Source organism: Marmota marmota, unplaced genomic scaffold, assembly GCF_001458135.2.
Source record: "Marmota marmota marmota unplaced genomic scaffold, marMar, whole genome shotgun sequence".
Lineage (NCBI taxonomy): Eukaryota > Metazoa > Chordata > Mammalia > Rodentia > Sciuridae > Marmota > Marmota marmota.
The window spans coordinates 1,663,158-1,677,973 of record NW_026000222.1 but is presented as its reverse complement, the minus strand read 5'-3'; positions in this window follow the sequence as shown (position 1 = coordinate 1,677,973).

Below are 14,816 nucleotides of genomic sequence, written 5' to 3'. Positions count from 1 at the left end.
GGCCGCGCGGGGCTGGCGCTGTCGCCCTGAGGCCGACGGTGGTCGAGGCCGAGAAGCTGATCAGCCCCCCGCGCTGGGAACCTTCTAGGGTGTGACCCCGAGGAGGTCGGGAATGGCGGTGGGAAGGGCAGAGTTCCACCTGGGTGTCGTCTTTGGGCTGTGATCAAGGAAATGGGGCGACTTAAGGACAAGGACACGCAAGACAGTTGGCAAAGGGAAAGCGCGAGTCAGGGAATTACCTGGTTTCGTCCTCTGTGGGTGAGCTGCCAAAGGACTCAGCCCTGGATCCAGTCGGCCACTTAACACTGAATAGCCAAGGAAGGGCGGTGAAACCCAGTCCTTCCAGAAGAATATGAGATTTGGGAAAACAATAGGAAGAAAGGGGGAGCTGGATTAAGGCTTCCACGACTCCACGAGTGATGTGGGGCGCTGCGGAGAACTCACAAAACCTGACCTCAGCCGCAATATAATCCCTAAGATGAACTACCGAAGACTTGAGTCCTCACCATTGCCTGGGGGAATAACAGTACATGCCCTCTAGTATGCTGTGACTTGGAGAACACACCTAATCCTTCCATGCTTTCTGAGAATACTGGGTCACCTCAAGGCAATGCACTTGAAGCAAATTAGCCCTTCGGTTACAGCACGTCTGTTGGCAATGCATTACAGTGGTCCCCTCTTAATAGCTGCAAAAGGAAGAGTGTAGTCTGTATTGAAGATTTAGAAGGGTCTGGATGATGCAGGGTTTAGTACTTTTATTAATTGAAAGAATCTTGAAGCTAAATTGGAAGACTCTTGGATTACACGTCATGATGATTTACGTGAGATTGAAATTCTCATTACTGAGAAAGGAATAGAATGAAACATCTAAAGTGAGATCAGAATCCTGAAATAATAGAAGGATTAAATACAGGCCCCTAATTTAGTGATATTCACATTTTTGACAATGGATTCTCCAGTGTAATATGTTTTTAGACTATCTTTTATGTGGTCAGGCGCCCTCTGCTGCTTCCAAGTAGAAGTTCAGAAAACAAAAGAAATTCTTAATGACAGACTAAATGAAGGACAAATGCCAACTTTTTACCTTCACAATAATCAGCAAGCCTGGAAGAGTCACCCAGGTGTGGGATATATGAGATGGTTCTTCACACATTTTCCACATGGAAAATGAGAATAATAAACCAGCCCCTACCACAAAGAAATCTTGAGAGAATCGAGTGAAATAACAAAACATCAAAAGCAATATACAAACCTTAGAGTCTACATGCTGTTGAGTGAGGTCATGATTCTGACCTGACTGACAATCATTTAACAACATTAGTTGAATACTGCAACACGTGGGACATGTACTAGGCCACATGACACACCAAACACAAGACCCAGCTGCCCCCTTCAGGGAGATTCTGTTCTAGTGAAACAAACATATGAAGATGCTCCCCAAATGCTTTGTAAAATAAAACAAGGAATAAGAAAGGAGGGAAGGAGCCAGGCACAGTGGCACACACCTGTAATCCCAGTGGCTTGGGAGGCTGAGGCAGGAGGGTGGCAAGTTCAAAGCCAGCCTTAGCAACTTAGCCAGACCCTGTCTCTAAATAAAATACAAAAAGAGGGCTGGGGGTGTGGCTCAGTGGTTAAGTGCCCCTGGGGGTGTGGCTCAGTGGTTAAGTGGGTTCAATCCCCCATACCATAAAAAGGGGGGTGGGGAAGAGAAACATAAAATCAAAGCCATTGTTTCATATATTACACCCAGTTTTTCAGTATTTTAAGGGAAAAAGGTAAATTCAGTCTCATTGCTCCATAGTGGCTGGAAGCAAATTCTCACCTTTATGGGGTGTTTTTAATATCTAAATATCTGGGTATCTTTTCGTGTTTTGGTACTTTTTTTATTTTTTAGTTGTAGGTGGACACAATATCTTTTTTAAATGTTTTATTTATTTATTTTATGTGGTGCTGAGGATCGAACACAGTGCCTCACACATGCAAGACTAGCACTCAACCAGTAAGCTACAACCCTAGCCCCAATTGGTACTTATTTCCAATTAACTTCTTTTGTAATTGAGGAGGGTACACTTCATGATTTCAGTCCTTGTAGATGTACTGAGGCACAGTTCAGAGCCATCCCATGATCCTAGAGCATGTCATGTGCTGATGGCTGAGTTTCATTCCTTAACTCTGTGATGAATGGCATTTTGTAAGTGGAGGTTAGGCCCAGTTGATTAATACTGTTGTTCAAATTATGTATAGCCTTATATATTTTTACTGAATCTTTTCTTCTTGTTTGAATCAGTTCCAGAGTGGGAGATGCTAAAATTTCCAACTATAGGTATCTATCTATCTATCTATACATCTATTTTTGTGATATTGGGGACTGAATCCAAGGCTCTCTACTATTGAGTAACATCCCAGCCCTTTTTATTTTTTATTTTGAGGGAGGGTCTTGCTAAATTTCCCAGAACTTGTGATATTATGAGAAAATAATTGTGTTTCTTTTATACTGACATGTGTCATTGTATTGGCCACAGAGCACCTAGTAGAAGTTCAAGTAGAAGTTCAGAAAACAAAAGAAATTCTTAATGACAGACTAAATGAAGGACAAATGCCTCCCAAGTAGCTAGGATTACAGAAATACACCACCGTACCTATCTTATTTTGCCCATTTTTTGGGGGGGGGTATTTCCTTTTTGATGAGCTTGAGAGCTATTTAAACATTTTAGATCAATTGCTTCATCAGATATGTAATTTAAGAGTGTATTTATACACTCTTTTATTAAGAGTATATTTCAAGGTCTGGGGTTGTGGCTCAGTGGTAAAGCGTTCGCGTTGCACATATGAGACCCTGGGTTCTAGCCTCAGCACCACAAATAAAATAAATGAATAGAATAAAGGTATTGTGTCCAACTACAAGTAAAAAATATTAAAAAAAAAAAAAAGAGTGTATTTCAAGCTGGGTGGGATGGCGCATGCCTGTAATCCCAGCAGCTGGCGAGGCTACAGCAGGAGTATTGCAAGTTCAAAGCTAGCCTCAGCAAATGCGAGGCAATAAGCAACTCAGGGAGAGCCTGTCTCTAAATAAAATACAAAATAGGGCTGGGGATGAGGCTTAGTGGCTGAATGTCCCTGAGTTCAATCCCCAGTACAAAAATTTTAAAAAGTATGTCTTTCAGAGAACAGAAGTTCTTAATTTTGATAAAGTACAATTTATCAACTTAGGCTTTTGGTATCATCTTTAAAAACATTTAACCTGGCATAGGATCCTAATATTTTCCCTTAAATTTTCTAAAAGTTTTATAGTTATTTATTTTATAAATAAATCTGTGATTCCTTTTGAATTAATTCTTGTTTGGGGAACAATGTATGGATGAAAAAGAAATATTTTGGCATGTAGCTTTTCTTCCACCATTTGTTGAAGAGATTGTATTTCCCCAGTAATTGCCTTTTCACCTTTATCAGAAATCAACTGAGCCAGTTGCAGCAGCCCACAGTTGTGATCCCAGTGACTTGGGGGTCTGCGGCAGGAGGATCACAAGTTCAAGACCAGCCTCAGAAACTTAGCAAGGCTCTGTCTCAAAATAAAAAATATAAAGGATTGGGGATATCTCTCAGAGGTAGACTATCTGCCTGACGTGCACATGGTCTTGGGTTCAATCCCTAGGATTAAAAAACCCCAGGTTAGTTTGTTGTTTTCTGTGCAGTTCCATCCATCTGTCGCTCACCGTCACGCCAATGCCACGCTGTCTTTTTTTACAGTAGCTTTCTGATAAGTCTTAAAATCAGTTTATGTTGGTTCTCCTCCTTTATTCTTCTTTCAGAGTTGTTTGTAGTCATATAGATTCCCTTGTGTTTCTTTATGTAGGCTTATCAATTTCTACAAAAACAACCTCTTGGAATTTCAGGTGGGATTGCATTAAATCTATAGGTCAATTTAGGAAGAACTGATTTCTTAACATTCAGTCCTTCACTTCACACTCATAATATGTTTATTCGGGCCTTTTTGAAACTTCTATGAGGTTCTTTCTTTCCATATGGGTCTTGCACATAATTGTTAGATCTATCACTAGGTGTTTGAGCTTTGGTGCTATTGTGAATGGTCTTAATCACTTCATTTCAATTTCCGTTCATAAAATGTTGCCAATGCGTTGAAGCACATATCGACCACGAGTCCAGCAACCTCAGTCACTGATTGCTCAAGCAGCTCTGGGTGGACTCCACGGCCTGCTCCCGTTGGTGAACATGCAGTCTGTGATTAAAGACAACCTGACGTTTTCCTCTCAATCTGGCTACTTTCTTTTTCTTTTCTTTTCTTCCTGCAGGGCTAGAACCTCCACGTTGTGTTGAGTAGACGTAGGAGGGACGTTCTCGCTTTGTCCCCAGTCTTAGGAGGAAAGCATTCTATCTTTGTGGTAGGCAAGATTCAAAGATGCCCCCAACAATTGCTGTCCCATAGTGTCCCAGGACTGTAGATTATGGACATTTCTCACATAGGAAGGGGCTTGCGTGGCACAGTTGACTGTGAGAAAGGGAGATTGCCTGTGGAGCGTCTGACAGGAGGGACTTAAAGGGGGCCCAGCCTTCATGGTGAGGCTCCTGTCAGGAGAGGAATCCCATGTGGATTCTCTGCCCCTGCCTCTGAAAATGGAGGGGCCATGTGGCAAGTAAAGCAGGTGACCTCTGTGGGAAGCCACTCCAAATTCATGCCCCTGATGCACGACGGGGATCTGCTAGATCACTGTAGTCTGGCACCAGGGCCATGACTTGTGACTCAGGCTTTTCCCTCGCTTGGATAATAAGGTGTGACCCTGGGAGTGGCTCTAGGAGTAGGGCACCAGAGGGGTTGAGCCTCACTCGCCTGTTCCCTTGTAATTTTACCCCAGCCTCATTTGAATGTCTTTTTCCCAATAAAGGGTTCAGCATGTGCTCCTCTCTCTTTCTGCGGACCCTTAAGGTCAGAGGAGCTGTCACAGGACCCCAAAGGAAAAGGTATCTCTGTCTCTTGTGTGGTTATTTCGTGCAGCCCAGTTCCCCTGGAGTGACCCTGAGTGTTTTTGTTGCGAGGAACGCGGCAGATCCGGGGCTGACAGCTAGCCAGGGGTGGCAACCTCAGTCCTACAACTTCGAAAGGCAGTTCTGCCACCACCACCACACGAGCTCGGAGGAGGACCTGAGTCATCGTGAGCACAGGGCAGGCAGTGCCTCAGTGCCAGCTTAGTGAGGCCAGGAGCAAGAAGCCCAGCCACCCCCCTCTAGACATCCCGCCTGTCAGCTGTTGAGTGGCATGATAACGACCGTTACCTGGATGAGAAAGTTCTCTGTTATTCCTTATTTTTCAAGAGTTCTTACGAGAAATAGATGTTGGATTTTGTTAAATAGTTTTGCTATAGCAGATACAGAACATGTAGTTGGTATAGGATCAATACCACCCATCTCTAGTTGGTATAGAATCAATGATATCCATCCCATAGTTGGTATAGAATCAATACTACTTCTGCTTGGGTGCTTAGGAGAATTCACCAGTGAAACCAACTTGCCCTGGAGTTTCCTTTGGGGGAAGTTTTCTAACTGCAGATCCATTTTCTTTAACAGATATGGGGCTGCACAGATTGTTTCTTCTTGAGGGAGCTTTAGTAGTTGCTAAATTGTCCATTTCACTTGGGTCATTGAATTCATTGGCAAAATGTTGCCCATAGTCATCCTTTATTATCATTTTTCTGTCTGTAAATCTATAGTGATGTTCCTTCTCTCATTCCTGATATTGGTATCTTTTGCTCTCTCTCTGATACCATTGATTCCCTTCTCTCCCTACACCCCGTTGATCTGTCGAGGTCAAGTTGGAGGTCTATCAACTTCATCAGTCTTCTTGAAGAACTTCGCCGATTTCCCGCTATACTTCTTGTGTTTTCCTTTCTGAACTTTATTATTTCCTTTCTTCAGCTTGCTGTGGGTTTAATCTGATGCCTTTTCTAGTTTCTTAGCCTTGAAGTTAAGTTCATTGTTGGGAGATCTCTGTGTTTCTCCGTTTCCCTTTGAATGTTGCTGCAGGTCTTTCCCAAATTTGATGTGCTAGGCTTTGATTTTCATTCAGTAGAAAATACTCTCTGATCTCCCTTTCTTCTTAGATCCAGGGGCTACCTAGAAGTGTGTATTTGCAGATTTTCCAGAGATCTTCCTGGAAGTAATTTTTTTCTCTGATGCTTTCATGATTATGTCTTTATTATTCTGAGTTTCACTAAAGTATATCTGGATACTGGTTTGTTTTGATTTATCCCACTTGGCATTGGCTGCTCTTGTGAATCTTAGCTGTATCATGTCTGGGAACTTCTCAATCATTTTCCCTTCAGAGAACCATTGCTCCCTGTCTCCTCCTGTGTGTCGCCCAGCAACCGCACAGTGTCCCCTCCACTCCCTGTCTCCTCCTTGTGTGTCGCCCAGCGACCGCGCAGTGTCCCCTCCACTCCCTGTCTCCTCCTTGTGTGTTGCCCAGCGACCCCGCAGTGCCCCCCTCTCACTTCCTCTTGGGTCTCAGCCTCTCTCCTTCAGGCTCCATGTCTCATCTTCTTGCTGCCTTTTGGTCAGTCTGCTGGGTTCTTGGGTTCTTGTCTTAGCCCCAGCAAGTTAGTCTAACTGTCCACATAATTTCAACCCTGGTTAATGACAGCTGATGATAAAATGGGACAAAGTTGTATTTATTTCTTTCTTGAATCTGGTGGATCCTTTTATAGTTCCGCATTCCCTGTGGATATTTTCAACCTTGTCTTTTATTTTGTCGTTTTGTGGTTCAGTAATTGTACTCATTATCCTTGGAGAACTGTCTATGAGTATGCTTTGAAGGGTTCCAGTCCCTCCAGTGAGGAACCACTTTCACAGGCACTTCCAGTCCAGATTGTGGTGTAAGGCCTTTGGATAATCCAGCTGGGGCTAATTTTGGCTGAAAGTCCCAGGAAGGGTGGCAATGTGGTCAGTGTCTTGGGGATCCCCTCTCCACCGGGCACACAGTGCTGAGTGCCTCCTCGGGGTTCCTGGCCTTTGCCACTCCGGCAGAGCTCTTGAGACCTCAACAGAACCTGGCAGGTCTCTCTGGGATCCCCTTCTCTGGGTCTTGGCTTTGCCTTGCCCTTGGAGGCTGTTAAGACTGGCTCATGTCTATAAGCAAAAGGGGTCTCAGAGCCCAGTGACCTTTCTTCTTTTTCCTGTCTTTCTTTCTTTCTTTTTCTTTCTTTTTTTTTTTTTTTTAGTTGTAGATAGACGCAGTATCTTAATTTATTTTTATGTGGTGATGAGGATCAAACCCAGTGCCTCACACAAGCAAGGCAAGTGCTCTACCACTGAGCTACAACCCCAGCCCACCCAGTGACCTTTCTTGATATCTACTTTCCATGTTCAGGCCTGGTAATTCCTTACTTCCTATTTAGCTTTCTCATGCCTTTAAGAAGACCTGTTTCAGTCTTTATCCCACATTTTTCAATTATTTCAAATGGTAGGAACAGTCCAAATAACCTAGTTGTATTTGTCTATTTTTTCGTTACTATAGTGAAATAATAGGCAAATTACTTTATGAAGAAAAGAGGTTTAGCTCAGAGGATCAAAGTTTAAATATCAGGGTGCCAGCTCTGATAGGAGCCCATGGAGGATGGTGGGACAGAGTGCACACAGGAGGAAGAGATCACATTTTAAAACAGGGAGTCTGAGAGCAACTCAAAGTCAGGCTTCCTTTTCTAACAATGTACTCTCCCAAGAGCTCAAAATCCCACAAAAGCTGGCTTCATCCCTTCTGAGGGCAGCTTCCCAGTGACCTAAGGACTTCCCATGAGGCCTACCTCTTAAAGGTCCCTCCGTCCCTCAGCATCTCCACACTGACAAAGCTCTCCTGAGTCCATGGGGCACTTCATACCCACACCATAGGAGTCCACCCGGAGCCTGGAAAGGCAGCTCTACTTCATTTTCAAATGGAGTTTTCCAGTGTGTCATTAATACATTTGCACCTTCAAATTTCAGAAAATGTGAACAGAAACAAAGAGAGACCTCAAAGGCACTTAGAGTCTTCCCTCCCCCAGACCACTGATGACATCTGGGGTAACTTCCTCCGACTGATAGCAAGCCATGATCTCTGTGGCTTCACTCCCTGCTCAGCTCGGGGCAGGGTCTCCCGACTTCTTACCGTTATCACTGGATCTCAAGTGATCACATGAAGATGAGGACGTTTTGTAAGTCATCAGATGCAACGACAGGAAAGAGAGAAACTCCAAAACTAGAAAACAGTGCAGAGACCAGAAAAAAGACAGAAGCCATGCTGGACACCTGGTCACAGCCCGACAAGCAACCTTTGACATGGTATTGAAGGCGAGCATGGTGTCAGGAGGCATGATGCGCTCCCAAAGGCCCGCAGGAGGCTGCAGACTCGGGCCTTCCTGGTCAGTGGGTCCATTACCTACTTTCTGAAAGATAAGCACTGGCTTCTAGGTCCCCATCCACCGCATCGTGACTTCTGCACAGTCCTGGTCACCGAGGGCTGCTCTTCTGTGTATTAATTGAGGGAAGAAGTCAACACACCATTTACATGGAAAGATCCCCCCACCTCACTAGCCTTTGGTGTTTGGGCATTTTAACAGGCAAGTGACAGTTTTGTTAGTATTGTGATTGGTGTTTCCCTGATAATGGACAGTGGAGAAATACGCACACTGTGTAAAATCACTAGTCAACTCTCGCTTGTTGCAGAGGGGCCTGTGGGAGACTGGGACACCCGACACACTTGATGGGACTGGAGCAGAGGGAGCATGAGGCCCTCGCAGGGAGGTCACCTGTGCTCTGTTTTGCTGGGGTCACTTCCCACCAGTTTCCTGGAATAACCTAGTCAGTGTTTTCCTTTCAAAGCTGTCAGTGTTTCCAGGACCCAGTGCTGAGCGCTTCCCTCTGCTCTGCTCCGACCCTCCCTTCTCAGGATGGAACAAAAGGTAAAAAAAAAAAAAGGAAAGAAAAATAGATAGAGGTAAGAAATGAGTGAGAGGAGAACTGACTCCAAAGTCTTTAATGGGGATGTTAGAGCCAGAGTGACAGATGTGCAGAGATACTCTCAAGCTCCACAAGGTCAAGACCAAACCCATGCCTCCCTGAGAATGCAGCCGACCAGCCTCTCGTGCCATCAGCTATAAGGGCTCTCGCTGATCCTCTGTACCTCTGTCTCCACTCCTTGATTCTTCATTTGCATCTCACCTGAGTGCTGCTATCAAAAGCATGTGGCTCTTGGTCTTGGAGAGGACGACTCACATACAGATGAAGACAATATTTGACCAGCTCACGTGTTCCCTTCCTCTGACTATGGCAGGGACATATTTTCTGCATGCCTTTCTGGGCCATTTGGGGACTTTCTTCATTTATTAATGATTTATTTACATTTAACGAATGGGGCAATGTTTTTGTCCTGGGGACACAAAGGCAAGTGACACAAGGCAGGAAGGAGGATGGGGTGAGAGAGGATGGAGCAGTGCCATGAGAGGAAGTGCTGTTACTGGGAACATCTTGGGTTACTTGGAAATCAGAGGCCAGCGATCTGTTTCTGGTTTGTCTATGAAATACTGGACGACAGGTTGCCAAGTCTTGGATCTGGTTTCCTGGTATGAACCCGCCATGCCTTCTGCAGCTGCCTACCCGGGATTCTGGTGGAGGGCGGCCTCTGCTGCATTCACCTGTCCTCTGTGGATTGCATCATTCACCAGCTGGGCCAAAACCGGCAGGATGTGGTTAGCTCCACGCCCGGGATGGAGGTTTCAGAACCAGCTTCCATGAAGGCTACACCTGGCCCCTCCAGATGGCCTGCGGCTGAACAGCAAGAGAAGTGCTCTTCTTGAGAATGGGGAGTCTTGCAGCCAGACAGCGGCATTTCAAGGCTGCTGCTGTAAGCCCTCGGCATAGGTTGCTGGCTCTGGGGTCACCGGCAGGGAAACTGAGCTGGCTCCTGGGCTGAGCAGGATTACAGTACCAAGTGCTCAAAAGGGTGATGTTGGAGGGATTTTAGAAACTGTGGTGGATTGGGCAGCCATGCCTATAATTCCAGCAATTCAGGAGGCTGAGGCAGGAGGATCACAAGTTCCAGGCCAGCCTGGGTGACTTAGAAAGCCTCTGTCTTAAAATAAAAATAAAAGGGGCCTGGGAGTGTAGTTCAGAGATAAATTGTCTCTGGATTCCATCCCCAATACTGAAAAAAAAATTATTTTTTAAATCCAACTCACTGTCAGCACCATCTCCATCTTGCACTGTTGGGCTCAGTATTCTGGCCTTTTTAAGAACACACCTGGAATTAGCAGTTTGCTCTGTCCTGTGTCCAGCATTTCTCTGGTGGCACCTCTGATCACTCCACAGGACAGCAGAGACAGCTGTTTGGGTGCGTTTAGGGGACACACATCTGAAGCAGACATGAGCCTGCCATCTCACGTGGGAGCACACTAGGGTCGCAGTTACCTTGCAGCCTGTTCACTGGCTAGCTGTTGTCATTATGACATTAAAGGACATTAAAATCATTGTTTTCCTGGCTTATGAACCTTGACTTGCTGTGATGCCTCCCCAGCCCCGTCATCCAGTCCTGGAAATTGCGATGCTACGGCCTGCCAGCAGGTGGCAACAGTCACACCACGTACTAGAATCCACTTTGCTCAGAGGCACACATGAAATATCATACTAATATACGTTGCGTGATAATAGAGAGGTGGAGAGGCATACAAAGAGATGGGGAAGAGAAACCGGCAACAGGTCACGGGGGCTGGCTGTGGCTCAGTGGCAAAGCACTTGCCTAGCTTGGGTGAGGCACTGGGTTTGATCCTTAGCACCACATTAAAAAAAAAAAATTAACATATAAAATAAAGGCATTCTGTCCATCTACAACTACAAAAACTAAAAAGCAGGTCATGGGTACCATGTAAGCTGAGCATCCTCACCCTGCTCCTGTCTGCCCCTTTCTGAGCCTTGAGGCACCCTGCCCGTGCCTCCATGAAGCTCCAGAGAATCTGTCACACACTTCACTTGGGGATCACGGTTTTCAGAGGAGAGGGATGTTTTGTTTTCTCTTCCTATCAGACGCTTTGGCCTGAGTCCCAGGCATTTTGGGCCTTTGCCCAGAGACAAGTGACCCTTCCATGGGCTGAAGATGAGCACGGAGAGGACTGAAGCACGAAGGGTCAGCACAGACTCTGGCCTGGGCTCAGCAACAGTGGCAGAGCCCCCTGGGAGGGTTGTTCCTGGCCACCAGTTCCCACCAGCCAGGAGCCATTGCAGGCGGTCAGTCACAGTCCCCGCAGCGCTGAGCAGCTGAGCATCTGAGGCAGACTTACTGAGGTCCCTTGACCCCCCCACCCCCACAAAGCCAGGACCTGTGGGGCCCCAGGGGCTGAAGGGATCTCAGCTTTCTTAGTGGCTCCTTGGCTGATGCAACTCGGCATACAAGTTGGTCAGAAGCTGTCTGCGCCCGGCAATGTCCAGGTCGGCCACCAGAGGTCAGCCCATCAACACGGAAGGGGCCTTAGCTCTGCCAAAACAGGCCGCAAACATTGCATCATCCTCTCCAGGACCAGGAGGGACCCAGGGCCAGCGGGACTGAGCCCATGCGGAGGCTTTGACAGCCTCAGCAGCCTCTCTTGTCACAGCTGTGAGGCTTGCTGCGGCCATCGCAGACCGACTGGTCCCTTGGTGCCGCTGTGCTGGCCAGTCAGGCCGAGGAAGCCAGAGGGGGAGACGGCTCTGAAAAGCAGCTTTTCTGAATCAGCTCCTTCCTCCCAGGCTGAAATGTGGAGGAGCTGCATTTCTGTTCCGTGTGTTTTAAGAGGGGCTTTGTTCCTAGCGCGGTGGCCAGCAGCTTGGGAGGTTGAGAGAGGAGGATCCTGAGTTCAAAACCTCAGTGAGGCCCTGTCTCTAAATAAAACACAGAACAGGGCTGCGCTGTGCCTCAGCGGTCGGTCCAGTGCCCCGGAGTTCAATCCCCGGTACCAAAAAAAAAAAAAAAAAAAAAACGGGGGGTGGGGGTGGCTTTGGTGCAGATCTAGTGACCATTTTAAGAATTAATTGAGGAGGAAACAATGCTACCGATTTCCCGCTGGAGCCCAGGGCGGCCCGCAGTTCCTCCCTGCCCGGGGCATGGCTGGACAGACTGTGTGGGGTGGGCCCTCAACTGAGCCGGCTTTTGGCACAGCCGGAACCTTGGGAGCTGACTTTTACCATCCAGGAGGACTGCGGAGGAGGAGGGGACCCATCTGAAACCAGGGACAACTGCCATCCAGAGTCACCAGTGTCTCCTAGGTGCCACGGAGACCAGCGAATCACTGTTCGCGCCTCGTCCTGAAGACAAAAGGAAGCAGCGAGGACCCCGGCGAGCGGGCAGCTGCCGAGGGCTCTGGGCGGCTGTCTGTGTGACTGCGATCCTAATCTTCACCAGCATCATCTTTGTCATCCACACACACGAAAGGGCAGGCACTGGCTGACCTCTGCCCCCAAAGAGAGCCGCATGTCCTCCTTCGCAGAGTCCCCAGTCGACTCTGCAGTCCCCACACCACCCTTGCCCTCTCCCCCTGGTTCAGCCCCCCACGGTCCTTGCTGTGGCCATTTTGTTTGTCTGTCTGTTTGCTTTGTAGATGGACACGACACCTTTATTCTATGTATTTATTTTTATGTGGTGCTGAGGATCGAATCTAGGGCCTAACTCGTGCTGGGCAAGTGCTCTACCTACTGAGCTCTAGTCCCAGCCCTTTTTGTGTGTTTTTGATAATTTTTTTTTCTTTTAGAATAGTTTTAGGTTTGCAGAGAAGTGGCAGCAAGTTCTGAGAGTTCTTCGGGGCTCACCTTTCATGGCCACAGGACAGTGGTTGAATCTAAGAGGACGACACAGGGACGTTGCTGCCAGCCCAACTCTAGCCCCCACTTGGATGTCGCCGGTTCCCAGGAGGAGCTTGTTCTGTTCCCAGCGAGGCCCGAGGAGAAGACAAGGTACATTGACCCCACCACCCTGCAGCTGCCCCCGGTGGAAAGGCTTGAGTGGCACCTGAGTCACCTGCTCAGTGGCCTCTCGGGTGTCTTTGTGGCTGCAAGAGGAGGGCTTCCCTGGTGTTTTCCTGTGGCCCAGACGACCCGCACTGGCCAGTTGTTATCCTCTCTCATTCTTTCTCCCAGACATGCTGGGGTTGCAGAATGACTGGCTTCATTCCGCAAACTCAGGGAACCAGCACAGAGACACTGAGCCCCTGGCTGTGGGGCCAGGCTGGGGTCTGCGGCCTCCTCCCAGCCCCCAGCTGCCTCGCTCAGGCTGCTGGGTCGGTCGCATCAGCCCACAGTGTCTCTCCTCAGGCCCAGCCGCCCAGGGAAGGCGTCCTCCCTCGCCGTCCCAGCCCATGCCCACTCCAGCCCTTGGCCTCCTGCCCCTCGCCAGGGCCAGCTCGTGGGGGGTGCGCGGCTCCGCCCCAGCCTTTCCTTTTGTTCTCTGTGGTTTCACCTGCTTCATGTCCCAGAACTTTGGACCAGGAGACTAGGACGGACGCCTTCCTACGCCAGCGTGGAGCCGGGAGGGAGAACAAACTTGTTCTAAAGAGCAGCTAAGGGCTCTGGGTGACCATGACGTGCCTGTGAGGTTCCTGGATCATGACCAACTGGTGTGGGATGTCGGGGGAGGGGGTGTGGGTATGGGGGTAGGACGTGTGGAAACTCTCTGTACTTCCTGCTCAGTTTTGCCATGAACCTAAAACTGCTCTTAAAAAGAAAAAAAAAAAAATTCTGTTGAAAGACACAAGCAAGCCCCGTGTGGCTTGGCTATCCTGGGTCGCCCCAGGCTTGCTGGCTCCTGCCCGAGTGGCAGGGTCTGGGCTCTTGCTCCCTGCCCTCTGCCCCACTTTGCAGTCCCCCCCTCAGCTGGGGCTGAGACTCCACCTCCCCAGTATTCTTGCTCAGGCTGCTGAAGGATAGCTGGGCAGTTATTGAGGAGGAAACAATGCTACCAGTTTCCGTGACACAGTCCTGGAGGCTGGGCAGTCCAGGTCAAGGAGCCAACAGGGTTGATCTCCCCTGAGGCCTCTCTCCTTGGCCCCCAGCAGCACCTCCATGGCTGTCCCTTGAGCACACAGGTGTCCCTGGTGTCTCTCGGCCTGTCCAAACTCCCTCTTCTTCTTTTTTTTTAAATATTTTTATTAGTTATTAATGGACCTTTATTTATTTGTTTGCTTCACATCGTGCTGAGAATTGAGCCCAGTGCCTCACACATGCAGCAAGTGCTCTTCCACTGAGCCATGACCCATCCCCCCGATTCTCTCTTCTTTGAGGACAGCAGTCAGACTGGACTGGGGCCCACCCTAACATCCTCATTGTACCTTAGTCACCTCTTGAAAGGCCTCGTCGCAGAAGCAGTCGCATGCCGAGTGGCTGGGTCACAGGCTTCAATGCAGGAATGCCGGGAGAACACAGCTCAGCACAGGACACCCCGCTCTCGTTAACCTTAGTATTGTGAAAGTAGAACACAGATACAGAAAGCCATGCAAAACAAGAATAAATACCCTGATACCTACACACACACACACACACACACACACACACACACACAGAGACACCGCTTACCAGGGGTAAGAAAAGAACAAAGAAGCAGCCTTTGTGGCCCACCAGAACCCCCACCGGCCTCACCCCAGTACAAGCCCTCTTCTCTGGGTGCCCATGGGCTTTATCTGGTCACCACCCCTTGCACGCGCTTCCCGGAGGCTCGGGTCCCGTGCGCACCCTGGGGCTGCCCAGGAAGCTCACTGTTTGTCGGCCTGGTGTGGTGAAAGTGTTCTCACCTTTGTGCTCCTCGTCAGCAATCCGTG